The sequence below is a fragment of the Oryzias latipes genome, chromosome 11, assembly GCF_053564925.1.
Source record: "Oryzias latipes strain Hd-rR chromosome 11, Olatipes_Hd-rR_3.1".
NCBI lineage: Eukaryota > Metazoa > Chordata > Actinopteri > Beloniformes > Adrianichthyidae > Oryzias > Oryzias latipes.
The window spans coordinates 2,416,082-2,434,885 of record NC_136247.1 but is presented as its reverse complement, the minus strand read 5'-3'; the positions used below and the strand labels follow the sequence as shown (position 1 = coordinate 2,434,885).

The following is an 18,804-nucleotide window of genomic DNA, read 5'->3' as shown; positions in this document are numbered from 1 at the left end:
TTGTAACTTGTCTGACAAAGACCTAAGAAGTTGTTTCCTTGGTGATGAGATCAATTCTCACCGCCAGGAAATCCCATCTTGTCCTTTTCCATTCACTTTAAAACTTAAAATTCCATGTAATTGAAGTTCTTATAAACAAATACAAAACAAACCACACAGAACCTCAGAAAGAGTTTTCTGATAAAGGCAATCAGAAAGGATTGATCAGTCTTTCCGTCATTTCCAGCACATCCGACAACAGTCTCCAAAGAGAAACAGGTCCGTTTTGTCTGAATGACTTGACATCAACCAAGTTTGTTGGTGATGTTGCTTGACAGTAAATATAATGCACTGTTACATTGTTGAGGACAGCTGAGCATAAGCATGACTGCTGGCTGAATGTCAGAAGTTGCATTCAAACACGTGCCAGTACGAGACTGCAACTATAGCGCAGTGCGTCGGACTCCTCGTCCATCCTGACATCTTCCAGGACCAGCTTTGGAAAGTGTGAAACCAACAAGTGCTTGCTTGCTCAGAAGGCAAAGATTGAATTGAGAAAAAGGCCCTTTCTTTTTGAACTGAATTGTCAAGCAGGGCGTCTACTGAGGTGTTTTGCTTGTGGAGTAACCAAGATACTCAGTAGTTGCAATGTAGTGGAACTATGTCTGTTGGCAGCGCCAGGACGTTCTTCAGCCTACAGCCCTAGGGAAAGCTTGAGCGTCCATCCAAATTAACAGGCTGTGTGTTGCAGCAGCACAGAAGAGGCCTGTGCTTTGTGTACTTTTGAAGTTCCAAAGCACTTGTCCCACCCACTCTTTGTGTCCACTCTTGCATTTTCATGAGTCTGGGGAAATATTTGGATTTGAATATGAAGTTAAGAAAGTTACATGAGCTGAGGGATGAAAGTACTGAGTAAATTAGCTAACCAGATAGAAGTAAACATGAGACTAGCATTGAAGGAAGGACAGGAGTAATCAAAGCCTCTGGGTGGGCTTGAACCACCAACCTTTCGGTTAACAGCCGAACGCGCTAGCCTATTGCGCCACAGAGACAACATGTGTGGAAAATACCATTCTGATTATAGTGCTTGTTGGTAAATGATGACATGTCATTTCTTATTTGAAATGGACTAAAAAGTCTGTTTGTGAGAGATTGCATTTGAATTGGTTTTTCATGCCACTTCATCCATTGAGGAAACAAAGTGTGCATCCCAGCTCGTCTGTGACCCATCTTCGACATGTTTGTTCAAGTGTGTCAGTTCCTCGTTAGTATAGTGGACAGTATCTCCGCCTGTCACGCGGAAGACCAGGGTTCGATTCCCTGACGGGGAGAGCCCTTTTCTAGTTCAGCCTTCAACTGGCTCCTAGAAAACACATTATCTTGCACCAACCCCTATTTGCTGGTGAAACCTCTATCAACTCCTACACACTCACGGTGGTGTCACAAAAATGGCCGCCTTCTTTGCAAGAATCAACAGGTAATTCATGAACCCCACAATTCTTTGCGACTCAAATATTTATTCTAAATGCACTGTCTGTTTCACAACATTTGTCCACATCTAAAGCTTTAGTGCTTCTGTCCTATATGGCACTTGTCACATTTCTGCTTCTTCTCAAAGACAGCTTTCAAAGAAGGACATGACATTGTTTTCTCACAATTAAGGTTAGGTTTTGGTAAGTTCAACAAGATGCCCACTGTGCATTACAGCTAAGTCGTCAGACCGATTGTTCTAATGCAATGACTTGACACCTCTTTCAATAGCATCCAATGACAGCCAGGTAGCCCTTAATCCTCCCGGAATAAGGACAAATACAATTTGTAACTTGTCTGACAAAGACCTAAGAAGTTGTTTCCTTGGTGATGAGATCAATTCTCACCGCCAGGAAATCCCATCTTGTCCTTTTCCATTCACTTTAAAACTGAAAATTCCATATAATTGAAGTTCTTATAAACAAATACAAAACAAACCACACAGAACCTCAGAAAGAGTTTTCTGATAAAGGCAATCAGAAAGCATTGATCAGTCTTTCCGTCATTTCCAGCACATCCGACAACAGTCTCCAAAGAGAAACAGGTCCGTTTTGTCTGAATGACTTGACATCAACCAAGTTTGTTGGTGATGTTGCTTGACAGTAAATATAATGCACTGTTACATTGTTGAGGACAGCTGAGCATAAGCATGACTGCTGGCTGAATGTCAGAAGTTGCATTCAAACAGGTGCCAGTACGAGACTGCAACTATAGCGCAGTGCGTCGGACTCCTCGTCCATCCTGACATCTTCCAGGACCAGCTTTGGAAAGTGTGAAACTAACAAGTGCTTGCTTGCTCAGAAGGCAAAGATTGAATTGAGAAAAAGGCCCTTTCTTTTTGAACTGAATTGTCAAGCAGGGCGTCTACTGAGGTGTTTTGCTTGTGGAGTAACCAAGATACTCAGTAGTTGCAATGTAGTGGAACTATGTCTGTTGGCAGCGCCAGGACGTTATTCAGCCTACAGCCCTAGGGAAAGCTTGAGCGTCCATCCAAATTAACAGGCTGTGTGTTGCAGCAGCACAGAAGAGGCCTGTGCTTTGTGTACTTTTGAAGTTCCAAAGCACTTGTCCCACCCACTCTTTGTGTCCACTCTTGCATTTTCATGAGTCTGGGGAAATATTTGGATTTGAATATGAAGTTAAGAAAGTTACATGAGCTGAGGGATGAAAGTACTGAGTAAATTAGCTAACCAGATAGAAGTAAACATGAGACTAGCATTGAAGGAAGGACAGGAGTAATCAACGCCTCTGGGTGGGCTTAAACCACCAACCTTTCGGTTAACAGCCGAACGCGCTAGCCTATTGCGCCACAGAGACAACATGTGTGGAAAATACCATTCTGATTATAGTGCTTGTTGGTAAATGACGACATGTCATTTCTTATTTGAAATGGACTAAAAAGTCTGTTTGTGAGAGATTGCATTTGAATTGGTTTTTCATGCCACATCATCCATTGAGGAAACAAAGTGTGCATCCCAGCTCGTCTGTGACCCATCTTCGACATGTTTGTTCAAGTGTGTCAGTTCCTCGTTAGTATAGTGGACAGTATCTCCGCCTGTCACGCGGAAGACCAGGGTTCGATTCCCTGACAGGGAGAGCCCTTTTCTAGTTCAGCCTTCAACTGGCTCCTAGAAAACACATTATCTTGCACCAACCCCTATTTGCTGGTGAAACCTCTATCAACTCCTACACACTCACGGTGGTGTCACAAAAATGGCCGCCTTCTTTGCAAGAATCAACAGGTAATTCATGAACCCCACAATTCTTTGCGACTCAAATATTTATTCTAAATGCACTGTCTGTTTCACAACATTTGTCCACATCTAAAGCTTTAGTGCTTCTGTCCTATATGGCACTTGTCACATTTCTGCTTCTTCTCAAAGACAGCTTTCAAAGAAGGACATGACATTGTTTTCTCACAATTAAGGTTAGGTTTTGGTAAGTTCAACAAGATGCCCACTGTGCATTACAGCTAAGTCGTCAGACCGATTGTTCTAATGCAATGACTTGACACCTCTTTCAATAGCATCCAATGACAGCCAGGTAGCCCTTAATCTTCCCGGAATAAGGACAAATACAATTTGTAACTTGTCTGACAAAGACCTAAAAAGTTGTTTCCTTGGTGATGAGATCAATTCTCACCGCCAGGAAATCCCATCTTGTCCTTTTCCATTCACTTTAAAACTGAAAATTCCATATAATTGAAGTTCTTATAAACAAATACAAAACAAACCACACAGAACCTCAGAAAGAGTTTTCTGATAAAGGCAATCAGAAAGCATTGATCAGTCTTTCCGTCATTTCCAGCACATCCGACAACAGTCTCCAAAGAGAAACAGGTCCGTTTTGTCTGAATGACTTGACATCAACCAAGTTTGTTGGTGATGTTGCTTGACAGTAAATATAATGCACTGTTACATTGTTGAGGACAGCTGAGCATAAGCATGACTGCTGGCTGAATGTCAGAAGTTGCATTCAAACAGGTGCCAGTACGAGACTGCAACTATAGCGCAGTGCGTCGGACTCCTCGTCCATCCTGACATCTTCCAGGACCAGCTTTGGAAAGTGTGAAACTAACAAGTGCTTGCTTGCTCAGAAGGCAAAGATTGAATTGAGAAAAAGGCCCTTTCTTTTTGAACTGAATTGTCAAGCAGGGCGTCTACTGAGGTGTTTTGCTTGTGGAGTAACCAAGATACTCAGTAGTTGCAATGTAGTGGAACTATGTCTGTTGGCAGCGCCAGGACGTTCTTCAGCCTACAGCCCTAGGGAAAGCTTGAGCGTCCATCCAAATTAACAGGCTGTGTGTTGCAGCAGCACAGAAGAGGCCTGTGCTTTGTGTACTTTTGAAGTTCCAAAGCACTTGTCCCACCCACTCTTTGTGTCCACTCTTGCATTTTCATGAGTCTGGGGAAATATTTGGATTTGAATATGAAGTTAAGAAAGTTACATGAGCTGAGGGATGAAAGTACTGAGTAAATTAGCTAACCAGATAGAAGTAAACATGAGACTAGCATTGAAGGAAGGACAGGAGTAATCAACGCCTCTGGGTGGGCTTGAACCACCAACCTTTTGGTTAACAGCCGAACGCGCTAGCCTATTGCGCCACAGAGACAACATGTGTGGAAAATACCATTCTGATTATAGTGCTTGTTGGTAAATGATGACATGTCATTTCTTATTTGAAATGGACTAAAAAGTCTGTTTGTGAGAGATTGCATTTGAATTGGTTTTTCATGCCACTTCATCCATTGAGGAAACAAAGTGTGCATCCCAGCTCGTCTGTGACCCATCTTCGACATGTTTGTTCAAGTGTGTCAGTTCCTCGTTAGTATAGTGGACAGTATCTCCGCCTGTCACGCGGAAGACCAGGGTTCGATTCCCTGACGGGGAGAGCCCTTTTCTAGTTCAGCCTTCAACTGGCTCCTAGAAAACACATTATCTTGCACCAACCCCTATTTGCTGGTGAAACCTCTATCAATTCCTACACACTCACTGTGGTGTCACAAAAATGGCCGCCTTCTTTGCAAGAATCAACAGGTAATTCATGAACCCCACAATTCTTTGCGACTCAAATATTTATTCTAAATGCACTGTCTGTTTCACAACATTTGTCCACATCTAAAGCTTTAGTGCTTCTGTCCTATATGGCACTTGTCACATTTCTGCTTCTTTTCAAAGACAGCTTTCAAAGAAGGACATGACATTGTTTTCTCACAATTAAGGTTAGGTTTTGGTAAGTTCAACAAGATGCCCACTGTGCATTACAGCTAAGTCGTCAGACCGATTGTTCTAATGCAATGACTTGACACTTCTTTCAATAGCATCCAATGACAGCCAGGTAGCCCTTAATCCTCCCGGAATAAGGACAAATACAATTTGTAACTTGTCTGACAAAGACCTAAGAAGTTGTTTCCTTGGTGATGAGATCAATTCTCACCGCCAGGAAATCCCATCTTGTCCTTTTCCATTCACTTTAAAACTGAAAATTCCATGTAATTGAAGTTCTTATAAACAAATACAAAACAAACCACACAGAACCTCAGAAAGAGTTTTCTGATAAAGGCAATCAGAAAGGATTGATCAGTCTTTCCGTCATTTCCAGCACATCCGACAACAGTCTCCAAAGAGAAACAGGTCCGTTTTGTCTGAATGACTTGACATCAACCAAGTTTGTTGGTGATGTTGCTTGACAGTAAATATAATGCACTGTTACATTGTTGAGGACAGCTGAGCATAAGCATGACTGCTGGCTGAATGTCAGAAGTTGCATTCAAACACGTGCCAGTACGAGACTGCAACTATAGCGCAGTGCGTCGGACTCCTCGTCCATCCTGACATCTTCCAGGACCAGCTTTGGAAAGTGTGAAACCAACAATGCTTGCTTGCTCAGAAGGCAAAGATTGAATTGAGAAAAAGGCCCTTTCTTTTTGAACTGAATTGTCAAGCAGGGCGTCTACTGAGGTGTTTTGCTTGTGGAGTAACCAAGATACTCAGTAGTTGCAATGTAGTGGAACTATGTCTGTTGGCAGCGCCAGGACGTTCTTCAGCCTACAGCCCTAGGGAAAGCTTGAGCGTCCATCCAAATTAACAGGCTGTGTGTTGCAGCAGCACAGAAGAGGCCTGTGCTTTGTGTAGTTTTGAAGTTCCAAAGCACTTGTCCCACCCACTCTTTGTGTCCACTCTTGCATTTTCATGAGTCTGGGGAAATATTTGGATTTGAATATGAAGTTAAGAAAGTTACATGAGCTGAGGGATGAAAGTACTGAGTAAATTAGCTAACCAGATAGAAGTAAACATGAGACTAGCATTGAAGGAAGGACAGGAGTAATCAACGCCTCTGGGTGGGCTTAAACCACCAACCTTTCGGTTAACAGCCGAACGCGCTAGCCTATTGCGCCACAGAGACAACATGTGTGGAAAATACCATTCTGATTATAGTGCTTGTTGGTAAATGACGACATGTCATTTCTTATTTGAAATGGACTAAAAAGTCTGTTTGTGAGAGATTGCATTTGAATTGGTTTTTCATGCCACTTCATCCATTGAGGAAACAAAGTGTGCATCCCAGCTCGTCTGTGACCCATCTTCGACATGTTTGTTCAAGTGTGTCAGTTCCTCGTTAGTATAGTGGACAGTATCTCCGCCTGTCACGCGGAAGACCAGGGTTCGATTCCCTGACGGGGAGAGCCCTTTTCTAGTTCAGCCTTCAACCGGCTCCTAGAAAACACATTATCTTGCACCAACCCCTATTTGCTGGTGAAACCTCTATCAACTCCTACACACTCACGGTGGTGTCACAAAAATGGCCGCCTTCTTTGCAAGAATCAACAGGTAATTCATGAACCCCACAATTCTTTGCGACTCAAATATTTATTCTAAATGCACTGTCTGTTTCACAACATTTGTCCACATCTAAAGCTTTAGTGCTTCTGTCCTATATGGCACTTGTCACATTTCTGCTTCTTCTCAAAGACAGCTTTCAAAGAAGGACATGACATTGTTTTCTCACAATTAAGGTTAGGTTTTGGTAAGTTCAACAAGATGCCCACTGTGCATTACAGCTAAGTCGTCAGACCGATTGTTCTAATGCAATGACTTGACACCTCTTTCAATAGCATCCAATGACAGCCAGGTAGCCCTTAATCCTCCCGGAATAAGGACAAATACAATTTGTAACTTGTCTGACAAAGACCTAAAAAGTTGTTTCCTTGGTGATGAGATCAATTCTCACCGCCAGGAAATCCCATCTTGTCCTTTTCCATTCACTTTAAAACTGAAAATTCCATATAATTGAAGTTCTTATAAACAAATACAAAACAAACCACACAGAACCTCAGAAAGAGTTTTCTGATAAAGGCAATCAGAAAGCATTGATCAGTCTTTCCGTCATTTCCAGCACATCCGACAACAGTCTCCAAAGAGAAACAGGTCCGTTTTGTCTGAATGACTTGACATCAACCAAGTTTGTTGGTGATGTTGCTTGACAGTAAATATAATGCACTGTTACATTGTTGAGGACAGCTGAGCATAAGCATGACTGCTGGCTGAATGTCAGAAGTTGCATTCAAACAGGTGCCAGTACGAGACTGCAACTATAGCGCAGTGCGTCGGACTCCTCGTCCATCCTGACATCTTCCAGGACCAGCTTTGGAAAGTGTGAAACTAACAAGTGCTTGCTTGCTCAGAAGGCAAAGATTGAATTGAGAAAAAGGCCCTTTCTTTTTGAACTGAATTGTCAAGCAGGGCGTCTACTGAGGTGTTTTGCTTGTGGAGTAACCAAGATACTCAGTAGTTGCAATGTAGTGGAACTATGTCTGTTGGCAGCGCCAGGACGTTCTTCAGCCTACAGCCCTAGGGAAAGCTTGAGCGTCCATCCAAATTAACAGGCTGTGTGTTGCAGCAGCACAGAAGAGGCCTGTGCTTTGTGTACTTTTGAAGTTCCAAAGCACTTGTCCCACCCACTCTTTGTGTCCACTCTTGCATTTTCATGAGTCTGGGGAAATATTTGGATTTGAATATGAAGTTAAGAAAGTTACATGAGCTGAGGGATGAAAGTACTGAGTAAATTAGCTAACCAGATAGAAGTAAACATGAGACTAGCATTGAAGGAAGGACAGGAGTAATCAACGCCTCTGGGTGGGCTTGAATCACCAACCTTTCGGTTAACAGCCGAACGCGCTAGCCTATTGCGCCACAGAGACAACATGTGTGGAAAATACCATTCTGATTATAGTGCTTGTTGGTAAATGATGACATGTCATTTCTTATTTGAAATGGACTAAAAAGTCTGTTTGTGAGAGATTGCATTTGAATTGGTTTTTCATGCCACTTCATCCATTGAGGAAACAAAGTGTGCATCCCAGCTCGTCTGTGACCCATCTTCGACATGTTTGTTCAAGTGTGTCAGTTCCTCGTTAGTATAGTGGACAGTATCTCCGCCTGTCACGCGGAAGACCAGGGTTCGATTCCCTGACGGGGAGAGCCCTTTTCTAGTTCAGCCTTCAACCGGCTCCTAGAAAACACATTATCTTGCACCAACCCCTATTTGCTGGTGAAACCTCTATCAACTCCTACACACTCACGGTGGTGTCACAAAAATGGCCGCCTTCTTTGCAAGAATCAACAGGTAATTCATGAACCCCACAATTCTTTGCGACTCAAATATTTATTCTAAATGCACTGTCTGTTTCACAACATTTGTCCACATCTAAAGCTTTAGTGCTTCTGTCCTATATGGCACTTGTCACATTTCTGCTTCTTCTCAAAGACAGCTTTCAAAGAAGGACATGACATTGTTTTCTCACAATTAAGGTTAGGTTTTGGTAAGTTCAACAAGATGCCCACTGTGCATTACAGCTAAGTCGTCAGACCGATTGTTCTAATGCAATGACTTGACACCTCTTTCAATAGCATCCAATGACAGCCAGGTAGCCCTTAATCCTCCCGGAATAAGGACAAATACAATTTGTAACTTGTCTGACAAAGACCTAAGAAGTTGTTTCCTTGGTGATGAGATCAATTCTCACCGCCAGGAAATCCCATCTTGTCCTTTTCCATTCACTTTAAAACTTAAAATTCCATATAATTGAAGTTCTTATAAACAAATACAAAACAAACCACACAGAACCTCAGAAAGAGTTTTCTGATAAAGGCAATCAGAAAGCATTGATCAGTCTTTCCGTCATTTCCAGCACATCCGAAAACAGTCTCCAAAGAGAAACAGGTCCGTTTTGTCTGAATGACTTGACATCAACCAAGTTTGTTGGTGATGTTGCTTGACAGTAAATATAATGCACTGTTACATTGTTGAGGACAGCTGAGCATAAGCATGACTGCTGGCTGAATGTCAGAAGTTGCATTCAAACAGGTGCCAGTACGAGACTGCAACTATAGCGCAGTGCGTCGGACTCCTCGTCCATCCTGACATCTTCCAGGACCAGCTTTGGAAAGTGTGAAACTAACAAGTGCTTGCTTGCTCAGAAGGCAAAGATTGAATTGAGAAAAAGGCCCTTTCTTTTTGAACTGAATTGTCAAGCAGGGCGTCTACTGAGGTGTTTTGCTTGTGGAGTAACCAAGATACTCAGTAGTTGCAATGTAGTGGAACTATGTCTGTTGGCAGCGCCAGGACGTTCTTCAGCCTACAGCCCTAGGGAAAGCTTGAGCGTCCATCCAAATTAACAGGCTGTGTGTTGCAGCAGCACAGAAGAGGACTGTGCTTTGTGTACTTTTGAAGTTCCAAAGCACTTGTCCCACCCACTCTTTGTGTCCACTCTTGCATTTTCATGAGTCTGGGGAAATATTTGGATTTGAATATGAAGTTAAGAAAGTTACATGAGCTGAGGGATGAAAGTACTGAGTAAATTAGCTAACCAGATAGAAGTAAACATGAGACTAGCATTGAAGGAAGGACAGGAGTAATCAAAGCCTCTGGGTGGGCTTGAACCACCAACCTTTCGGTTAACAGCCGAACGCGCTAGCCTATTGCGCCACAGAGACAACATGTGTGGAAAATACCATTCTGATTATAGTGCTTGTTGGTAAATGATGACATGTCATTTCTTATTTGAAATGGACTAAAAAGTCTGTTTGTGAGAGATTGCATTTGAATTGGTTTTTCATGCCACTTCACCCATTGAGGAAACAAAGTGTGCATCCCAGCTCGGCTGTGACCCATCTTCGACATGTTTGTTCAAGTGTGTCAGTTCCTCGTTAGTATAGTGGACAGTATCTCCGCCTGTCACGCGGAAGACCAGGGTTCGATTCCCTGACGGGGGGAGCCCTTTTTTAGTTCAGCCTTCAACTGGCTCCTAGAAAACACATTATCTTGCACCAACCCCTATTTGCTGGTGAAACCTCTATCAACTCCTACACACTCACGGTGGTGTCACAAAAATGGCCGCCTTCTTTGCAAGAATCAACAGGTAATTCATGAACCCCACAATTCTTTGTGACTCAAATATTTATTCTAAATGCACTGTCTGTTTCACAACATTTGTCCACATCTAAAGCTTTAGTGCTTCTGTCCTATATGGCACTTGTCACATTTCTGCTTCTTTTCAAAGACAGCTTTCAAAGAAGGACATGACATTGTTTTCTCACAATTAAGGTTAGGTTTTGGTAAGTTCAACAAGATGCCCACTGTGCATTACAGCTAAGTCGTCAGACCGATTGTTCTAATGCAATGACTTGACACTTCTTTCAATAGCATCCAATGACAGCCAGGTAGCCCTTAATCCTCCCGGAATAAGGACAAATACAATTTGTAACTTGTCTGACAAAGACCTAAGAAGTTGTTTCCTTGGTGATGAGATCAATTCTCACCGCCAGGAAATCCCATCTTGTCCTTTTCCATTCACTTTAAAACTGAAAATTCCATATAATTGAAGTTCTTATAAACAAATACAAAACAAACCACACAGAACCTCAGAAATAGTTTTCTGATAAAGGCAATCAGAAAGGATTGATCAGTCTTTCCGTCATTTCCAGCACATCCGACAACAGTGTCCAAAGAGAAACAGGTCCGTTTTGTCTGAATGACTTGACATCAACCAAGTTTGTTGGTGATGTTGCTTGACAGTAAATATAATGCACTGTTACATTGTTGAGGACAGCTGAGCATAAGCATGACTGCTGGCTGAATGTCAGAAGTTGCATTCAAACAGGTGCCAGTACGAGACTGCAACTATAGCGCAGTGCGTCGGACTCCTCGTCCATCCTGACATCTTCCAGGACCAGCTTTGGAAAGTGTGAAACTAACAAGTGCTTGCTTGCTCAGAAGGCAAAGATTGAATTGAGAAAAAGGCCCTTTCTTTTTGAACTGAATTGTCAAGCAGGGCGTCTACTGAGGTGTTTTGCTTGTGGAGTAACCAAGATACTCAGTAGTTGCAATGTAGTGGAACTATGTCTGTTGGCAGCGCCAGGACGTTCTTCAGCCTACAGCCCTAGGGAAAGCTTGAGCGTCCATCCAAATTAACAGGCTGTGTGTTGCAGCAGCACAGAAGAGGCCTGTGCTTTGTGTACTTTTGAAGTTCCAAAGCACTTGTCCCACCCACTCTTTGTGTCCACTCTTGCATTTTCATGAGTCTGGGGAAATATTTGGATTTGAATATGAAGTTAAGAAAGTTACATGAGCTGAGGGATGAAAGTACTGAGTAAATTAGCTAACCAGATAGAAGTAAACATGAGACTAGCATTGAAGGAAGGACAGGAGTAATCAAAGCCTCTGGGTGGGCTTGAACCACCAACCTTTCGGTTAACAGCCGAACGCGCTAGCCTATTGCGCCACAGAGACAACATGTGTGGAAAATACCATTCTGATTATAGTGCTTGTTGGTAAATGATGACATGTCATTTCTTATTTGAAATGGACTAAAAAGTCTGTTTGTGAGAGATTGCATTTGAATTGGTTTTTCATGCCACTTCATCCATTGAGGAAACAAAGTGTGCATCCCAGCTCGTCTGTGACCCATCTCCGACATGTTTGTTCAAGTGTGTCAGTTCCTCGTTAGTATAGTGGACAGTATCTCCGCCTGTCACGCGGAAGACCAGGGTTCGATTCCCTGACGGGGAGAGCCCTTTTCTAGTTCAGCCTTCAACTGGCTCCTAGAAAACACATTATCTTGCACCAACCCCTATTTGCTGGTGAAACCTCTATCAACTCCTACACACTCACGGTGGTGTCACAAAAATGGCCGCCTTCTTTGCAAGAATCAACAGGTAATTCATGAACCCCACAATTCTTTGCGACTCAAATATTTATTCTAAATGCACTGTCTGTTTCACAACATTTGTCCACATCTAAAGCTTTAGTGCTTCTGTCCTATATGGCACTTGTCACATTTCTGCTTCTTTTCAAAGACAGCTTTCAAAGAAGGACATGACATTGTTTTCTCACAATTAAGGTTAGGTTTTGGTAAGTTCAACAAGATGCCCACTGTGCATTACAGCTAAGTCGTCAGACCGATTGTTCTAATGCAATGACTTGACACTTCTTTCAATAGCATCCAATGACAGCCAGGTAGCCCTTAATCCTCCCGGAATAAGGACAAATACAATTTGTAACTTGTCTGACAAAGACCTAAGAAGTTGTTTCCTTGGTGATGAGATCAATTCTCACCGCCAGGAAATCCCATCTTGTCCTTTTCCATTCACTTTAAAACTGAAAATTCCATATAATTGAAGTTCTTATAAACAAATACAAAACAAACCACACAGAACCTCAGAAAGAGTTTTCTGATAAAGGCAATCAGAAAGCATTGATCAGTCTTTCCGTCATTTCCAGCACATCCGACAACAGTGTCCAAAGAGAAACAGGTCCGTTTTGTCTGAATGACTTGACATCAACCAAGTTTGTTGGTGATGTTGCTTGACAGTAAATATAATGCACTGTTACATTGTTGAGGACAGCTGAGCATAAGCATGACTGCTGGCTGAATGTCAGAAGTTGCATTCAAACAGGTGCCAGTACGAGACTGCAACTATAGCGCAGTGCGTCGGACTCCTCGTCCATCCTGACATCTTCCAGGACCAGCTTTGGAAAGTGTGAAACTAACAAGTGCTTGCTTGCTCAGAAGGCAAAGATTGAATTGAGAAAAAGGCCCTTTCTTTTTGAACTGAATTGTCAAGCAGGGCGTCTACTGAGGTGTTTTGCTTGTGGAGTAACCAAGATACTCAGTAGTTGCAATGTAGTGGAACTATGTCTGTTGGCAGCGCCAGGACGTTCTTCAGCCTACAGCCCTAGGGAAAGCTTGAGCGTCCATCCAAATTAACAGGCTGTGTGTTGCAGCAGCACAGAAGAGGCCTGTGCTTTGTGTACTTTTGAAGTTCCAAAGCACTTGTCCCACCCACTCTTTGTGTCCACTCTTGCATTTTCATGAGTCTGGGGAAATATTTGGATTTGAATATGAAGTTAAGAAAGTTACATGAGCTGAGGGATGAAAGTACTGAGTAAATTAGCTAACCAGATAGAAGTAAACATGAGACTAGCATTGAAGGAAGGACAGGAGTAATCAACGCCTCTGGGTGGGCTTGAATCACCAACCTTTCGGTTAACAGCCGAACGCGCTAGCCTATTGCGCCACAGAGACAACATGTGTGGAAAATACCATTCTGATTATAGTGCTTGTTGGTAAATGATGACATGTCATTTCTTATTTGAAATGGACTAAAAAGTCTGTTTGTGAGAGATTGCATTTGAATTGGTTTTTCATGCCACTTCATCCATTGAGGAAACAAAGTGTGCATCCCAGCTCGTCTGTGACCCATCTTCGACATGTTTGTTCAAGTGTGTCAGTTCCTCGTTAGTATAGTGGACAGTATCTCCGCCTGTCACGCGGAAGACCAGGGTTCGATTCCCTGACGGGGAGAGCCCTGTTCTAGTTCAGCCTTCAACTGGCTCCTAGAAAACACATTATCTTGCACCAACCCCTATTTGCTGGTGAAACCTCTATCAATTCCTACACACTCACTGTGGTGTCACAAAAATGGCCGCCTTCTTTGCAAGAATCAACAGGTAATTCATGAAACCCACAATTCTTTGCGACTCAAATATTTATTCTAAATGCACTGTCTGTTTCACAACATTTGTCCACATCTAAAGCTTTAGTGCTTCTGTCCTATATGGCACTTGTCACATTTCTGCTTCTTTTCAAAGACAGCTTTCAAAGAAGGACATGACATTGTTTTCTCACAATTAAGGTTAGGTTTTGGTAAGTTCAACAAGATGCCCACTGTGCATTACAGCTAAGTCGTCAGACCGATTGTTCTAATGCAATGACTTGACACTTCTTTCAATAGCATCCAATGACAGCCAGGTAGCCCTTAATCCTCCCGGAATAAGGACAAATACAATTTGTAACTTGTCTGACAAAGACCTAAGAAGTTGTTTCCTTGGTGATGAGATCAATTCTCACCGCCAGGAAATCCCATCTTGTCCTTTTCCATTCACTTTAAAACTTAAAATTCCATGTAATTGAAGTTCTTATAAACAAATACAAAACAAACCACACAGAACCTCAGAAAGAGTTTTCTGATAAAGGCAATCAGAAAGGATTGATCAGTCTTTCCGTCATTTCCAGCACATCCGACAACAGTCTCCAAAGAGAAACAGGTCCGTTTTGTCTGAATGACTTGACATCAACCAAGTTTGTTGGTGATGTTGCTTGACAGTAAATATAATGCACTGTTACATTGTTGAGGACAGCTGAGCATAAGCATGACTGCTGGCTGAATGTCAGAAGTTGCATTCAAACACGTGCCAGTACGAGACTGCAACTATAGCGCAGTGCGTCGGACTCCTCGTCCATCCTGACATCTTCCAGGACCAGCTTTGGAAAGTGTGAAACCAACAAGTGCTTGCTTGCTCAGAAGGCAAAGATTGAATTGAGAAAAAGGCCCTTTCTTTTTGAACTGAATTGTCAAGCAGGGCGTCTACTGAGGTGTTTTGCTTGTGGAGTAACCAAGATACTCAGTAGTTGCAATGTAGTGGAACTATGTCTGTTGGCAGCGCCAGGACGTTCTTCAGCCTACAGCCCTAGGGAAAGCTTGAGCGTCCATCCAAATTAACAGGCTGTGTGTTGCAGCAGCACAGAAGAGGCCTGTGCTTTGTGTACTTTTGAAGTTCCAAAGCACTTGTCCCACCCACTCTTTGTGTCCACTCTTGCATTTTCATGAGTCTGGGGAAATATTTGGATTTGAATATGAAGTTAAGAAAGTTACATGAGCTGAGGGATGAAAGTACTGAGTAAATTAGCTAACCAGATAGAAGTAAACATGAGACTAGCATTGAAGGAAGGACAGGAGTAATCAAAGCCTCTGGGTGGGCTTGAACCACCAACCTTTCGGTTAACAGCCGAACGCGCTAGCCTATTGCGCCACAGAGACAACATGTGTGGAAAATACCATTCTGATTATAGTGCTTGTTGGTAAATGATGACATGTCATTTCTTATTTGAAATGGACTAAAAAGTCTGTTTGTGAGAGATTGCATTTGAATTGGTTTTTCATGCCACTTCATCCATTGAGGAAACAAAGTGTGCATCCCAGCTCGTCTGTGACCCATCTTCGACATGTTTGTTCAAGTGTGTCAGTTCCTCGTTAGTATAGTGGACAGTATCTCCGCCTGTCACGCGGAAGACCAGGGTTCGATTCCCTGACGGGGAGAGCCCTTTTCTAGTTCAGCCTTCAACTGGCTCCTAGAAAACACATTATCTTGCACCAACCCCTATTTGCTGGTGAAACCTCTATCAACTCCTACACACTCACGGTGGTGTCACAAAAATGGCCGCCTTCTTTGCAAGAATCAACAGGTAATTCATGAACCCCACAATTCTTTGCGACTCAAATATTTATTCTAAATGCACTGTCTGTTTCACAACATTTGTCCACATCTAAAGCTTTAGTGCTTCTGTCCTATATGGCACTTGTCACATTTCTGCTTCTTTTCAAAGACAGCTTTCAAAGAAGGACATGACATTGTTTTCTCACAATTAAGGTTAGGTTTTGGTAAGTTCAACAAGATGCCCACTGTGCATTACAGCTAAGTCGTCAGACCGATTGTTCTAATGCAATGACTTGACACTTCTTTCAATAGCATCCAATGACAGCCAGGTAGCCCTTAATCCTCCCGGAATAAGGACAAATACAATTTGTAACTTGTCTGACAAAGACCTAAGAAGTTGTTTCCTTGGTGATGAGATCAATTCTCACCGCCAGGAAATCCCATCTTGTCCTTTTCCATTCACTTTAAAACTGAAAATTCCATATAATTGAAGTTCTTATAAACAAATACAAAACAAACCACACAGAACCTCAGAAAGAGTTTTCTGATAAAGGCAATCAGAAAGCATTGATCAGTCTTTCCGTCATTTCCAGCACATCCGACAACAGTGTCCAAAGAGAAACAGGTCCGTTTTGTCTGAATGACTTGACATCAACCAAGTTTGTTGGTGATGTTGCTTGACAGTAAATATAATGCACTGTTACATTGTTGAGGACAGCTGAGCATAAGCATGACTGCTGGCTGAATGTCAGAAGTTGCATTCAAACAGGTGCCAGTACGAGACTGCAACTATAGCGCAGTGCGTCGGACTCCTCGTCCATCCTGACATCTTCCAGGACCAGCTTTGGAAAGTGTGAAACTAACAAGTGCTTGCTTGCTCAGAAGGCAAAGATTGAATTGAGAAAAAGGCCCTTTCTTTTTGAACTGAATTATCAAGCAGGGCGTCTACTGAGGTGTTTTGCTTGTGGAGTAACCAAGATACTCAGTAGTTGCAATGTAGTGGAACTATGTCTGTTGGCAGCGCCAGGACGTTCTTCAGCCTACAGCCCTAGGGAAAGCTTGAGCGTCCATCCAAATTAACAGGCTGTGTGTTGCAGCAGCACAGAAGAGGCCTGTGCTTTGTGTACTTTTGAAGTTCCAAAGCACTTGTCCCACCCACTCTTTGTGTCCACTCTTGCATTTTCATGAGTCTGGGGAAATATTTGGATTTGAATATGAAGTTAAGAAAGTTACATGAGCTGAGGGATGAAAGTACTGAGTAAATTAGCTAACCAGATAGAAGTAAACATGAGACTAGCATTGAAGGAAGGACAGGAGTAATCAACGCCTCTGGGTGGGCTTGAATCACCAACCTTTCGGTTAACAGCCGAACGCGCTAGCCTATTGCGCCACAGAGACAACATGTGTGGAAAATACCATTCTGATTATAGTGCTTGTTGGTAAATGATGACATGTCATTTCTTATTTGAAATGGACTAAAAAGTCTGTTTGTGAGAGATTGCATTTGAATTGGTTTTTCATGCCACTTCATCCATTGAGGAAACAAAGTGTGCATCCCAGCTCGTCTGTGACCCATCTTCGACATGTTTGTTCAAGTGTGTCAGTTCCTCGTTAGTATAGTGGACAGTATCTCCGCCTGTCACGCGGAAGACCAGGGTTCGATTCCCTGACGGGGAGAGCCCTTTTCTAGTTCAGCCTTCAACTGGCTCCTAGAAAACACATTATCTTGCACCAACCCCTATTTGCTGGTGAAACCTCTATCAACTCCTACACACTCACGGTGGTGTCACAAAAATGGCCGCCTTCTTTGCAAGAATCAACAGGTAATTCATGAACCCCACAATTCTTTGCGACTCAAATATTTATTCTAAATGCACTGTCTGTTTCACAACATTTGTCCACATCTAAAGCTTTAGTGCTTCTGTCCTATATGGCACTTGTCACATTTCTGCTTCTTCTCAAAGACAGCTTTCAAAGAAGGACATGACATTGTTTTCTCACAATTAAGGTTAGGTTTTGGTAAGTTCAACAAGATGCCCACTGTGCATTACAGCTAAGTCGTCAGACCGATTGTTCTAATGCAATGACTTGACACTTCTTTCAATAGCATCCAATGACAGCCAGGTAGCCCTTAATCCTCCCGGAATAAGGACAAATACAATTTGTAACTTGTCTGACAAAGACCTAAGAAGTTGTTTCCTTGGTGATGAGATCAATTCTCACCGCCAGGAAATCCCATCTTGTCCTTTTCCATTCACTTTAAAACTGAAAATTCCATATAATTGAAGTTCTTATAAACAAATACAAAACAAACCACACAGAACCTCAGAAATAGTTTTCTGATAAAGGCAATCAGAAAGGATTGATCAGTCTTTCCGTCATTTCCAGCACATCCGACAACAGTGTCCAAAGAGAAACAGGTCCGTTTTGTCTGAATGACTTGACATCAACCAAGTTTGTTGGTGATGTTGCTTGACAGTAAATATAATGCACTGTTACATTGTTGAGGACAGCTGAGCATAAGCATGACTGCTGGCTGAATGTCAGAAGTTGCATTCAAACAGGTGCCAGTACGAGACTGCAACTATAGCGCAGTGCGTCGGACTCCTCGTCCATCCTGACATCTTCCAGGACCAGCTTTGGAAAGTGTGAAACTAACAAGTGCTTGCTTGCTCAGAAGGCAAAGATTGAATTGAGAAAAAGGCCCTTTCTTTTTGAACTGAATTGTCAAGCAGGGCGTCTACTGAGGTGTTTTGCTTGTGGAGTAACCAAGATACTCAGTAGTTGCAATGTAGTGGAACTATGTCTGTTGGCAGCGCCAGGACGTTCTTCAGCCTACAGCCCTAGGGAAAGCTTGAGCGTCCATCCAAATTAACAGGCTGTGTGTTGCAGCAGCACAGAAGAGGCCTGTGCTTTGTGTACTTTTGAAGTTCCAAAGCACTTGTCCCACCCACTCTTTGTGTCCACTCTTGCATTTTCATGAGTCTGGGGAAATATTTGGATTTGAATATGAAGTT

The 18,804-nt window shown here is 42.6% G+C and overlaps 15 non-coding genes across 15 annotated transcripts; 8 read left to right on the top strand and 7 right to left on the bottom strand.

The window, feature by feature from the left end:
* Positions 1-957: 957 nt before the first annotated feature.
* trnan-guu (transfer RNA asparagine (anticodon GUU)) lies at positions 958-1,031 on the bottom strand. Its single transcript has one exon. It is a non-coding gene; the product is annotated as a tRNA-Asn (tRNA).
* A 207-nt stretch (positions 1,032-1,238) lies between these two features.
* trnad-guc (transfer RNA aspartic acid (anticodon GUC)) lies at positions 1,239-1,310 on the top strand. Its single transcript has one exon. It is a non-coding gene; the product is annotated as a tRNA-Asp (tRNA).
* Positions 1,311-2,752: 1,442 nt separating this feature from the next.
* On the bottom strand, positions 2,753-2,826 carry trnan-guu (transfer RNA asparagine (anticodon GUU)). The gene has a single exon. It is a non-coding gene; the product is annotated as a tRNA-Asn (tRNA).
* Positions 2,827-4,547: 1,721 nt separating this feature from the next.
* Positions 4,548-4,621, bottom strand: trnan-guu (transfer RNA asparagine (anticodon GUU)). The gene has a single exon. It is a non-coding gene; the product is annotated as a tRNA-Asn (tRNA).
* A 207-nt stretch (positions 4,622-4,828) lies between these two features.
* On the top strand, positions 4,829-4,900 carry trnad-guc (transfer RNA aspartic acid (anticodon GUC)). The gene has a single exon. It is a non-coding gene; the product is annotated as a tRNA-Asp (tRNA).
* Positions 4,901-6,341: 1,441 nt separating this feature from the next.
* On the bottom strand, positions 6,342-6,415 carry trnan-guu (transfer RNA asparagine (anticodon GUU)). Its single transcript has one exon. It is a non-coding gene; the product is annotated as a tRNA-Asn (tRNA).
* Positions 6,416-6,622: 207 nt separating this feature from the next.
* On the top strand, positions 6,623-6,694 carry trnad-guc (transfer RNA aspartic acid (anticodon GUC)). Its single transcript has one exon. It is a non-coding gene; the product is annotated as a tRNA-Asp (tRNA).
* Positions 6,695-8,417: 1,723 nt separating this feature from the next.
* Positions 8,418-8,489, top strand: trnad-guc (transfer RNA aspartic acid (anticodon GUC)). The gene has a single exon. It is a non-coding gene; the product is annotated as a tRNA-Asp (tRNA).
* A 1,442-nt stretch (positions 8,490-9,931) lies between these two features.
* trnan-guu (transfer RNA asparagine (anticodon GUU)) lies at positions 9,932-10,005 on the bottom strand. The gene has a single exon. It is a non-coding gene; the product is annotated as a tRNA-Asn (tRNA).
* A 1,721-nt stretch (positions 10,006-11,726) lies between these two features.
* trnan-guu (transfer RNA asparagine (anticodon GUU)) lies at positions 11,727-11,800 on the bottom strand. The gene has a single exon. It is a non-coding gene; the product is annotated as a tRNA-Asn (tRNA).
* A 207-nt stretch (positions 11,801-12,007) lies between these two features.
* Positions 12,008-12,079, top strand: trnad-guc (transfer RNA aspartic acid (anticodon GUC)). The gene has a single exon. It is a non-coding gene; the product is annotated as a tRNA-Asp (tRNA).
* A 1,723-nt stretch (positions 12,080-13,802) lies between these two features.
* Positions 13,803-13,874, top strand: trnad-guc (transfer RNA aspartic acid (anticodon GUC)). Its single transcript has one exon. It is a non-coding gene; the product is annotated as a tRNA-Asp (tRNA).
* A 1,442-nt stretch (positions 13,875-15,316) lies between these two features.
* Positions 15,317-15,390, bottom strand: trnan-guu (transfer RNA asparagine (anticodon GUU)). Its single transcript has one exon. It is a non-coding gene; the product is annotated as a tRNA-Asn (tRNA).
* A 207-nt stretch (positions 15,391-15,597) lies between these two features.
* On the top strand, positions 15,598-15,669 carry trnad-guc (transfer RNA aspartic acid (anticodon GUC)). The gene has a single exon. It is a non-coding gene; the product is annotated as a tRNA-Asp (tRNA).
* Positions 15,670-17,392: 1,723 nt separating this feature from the next.
* trnad-guc (transfer RNA aspartic acid (anticodon GUC)) lies at positions 17,393-17,464 on the top strand. The gene has a single exon. It is a non-coding gene; the product is annotated as a tRNA-Asp (tRNA).
* The last annotated feature ends 1,340 nt before the right edge of the window (positions 17,465-18,804 follow it).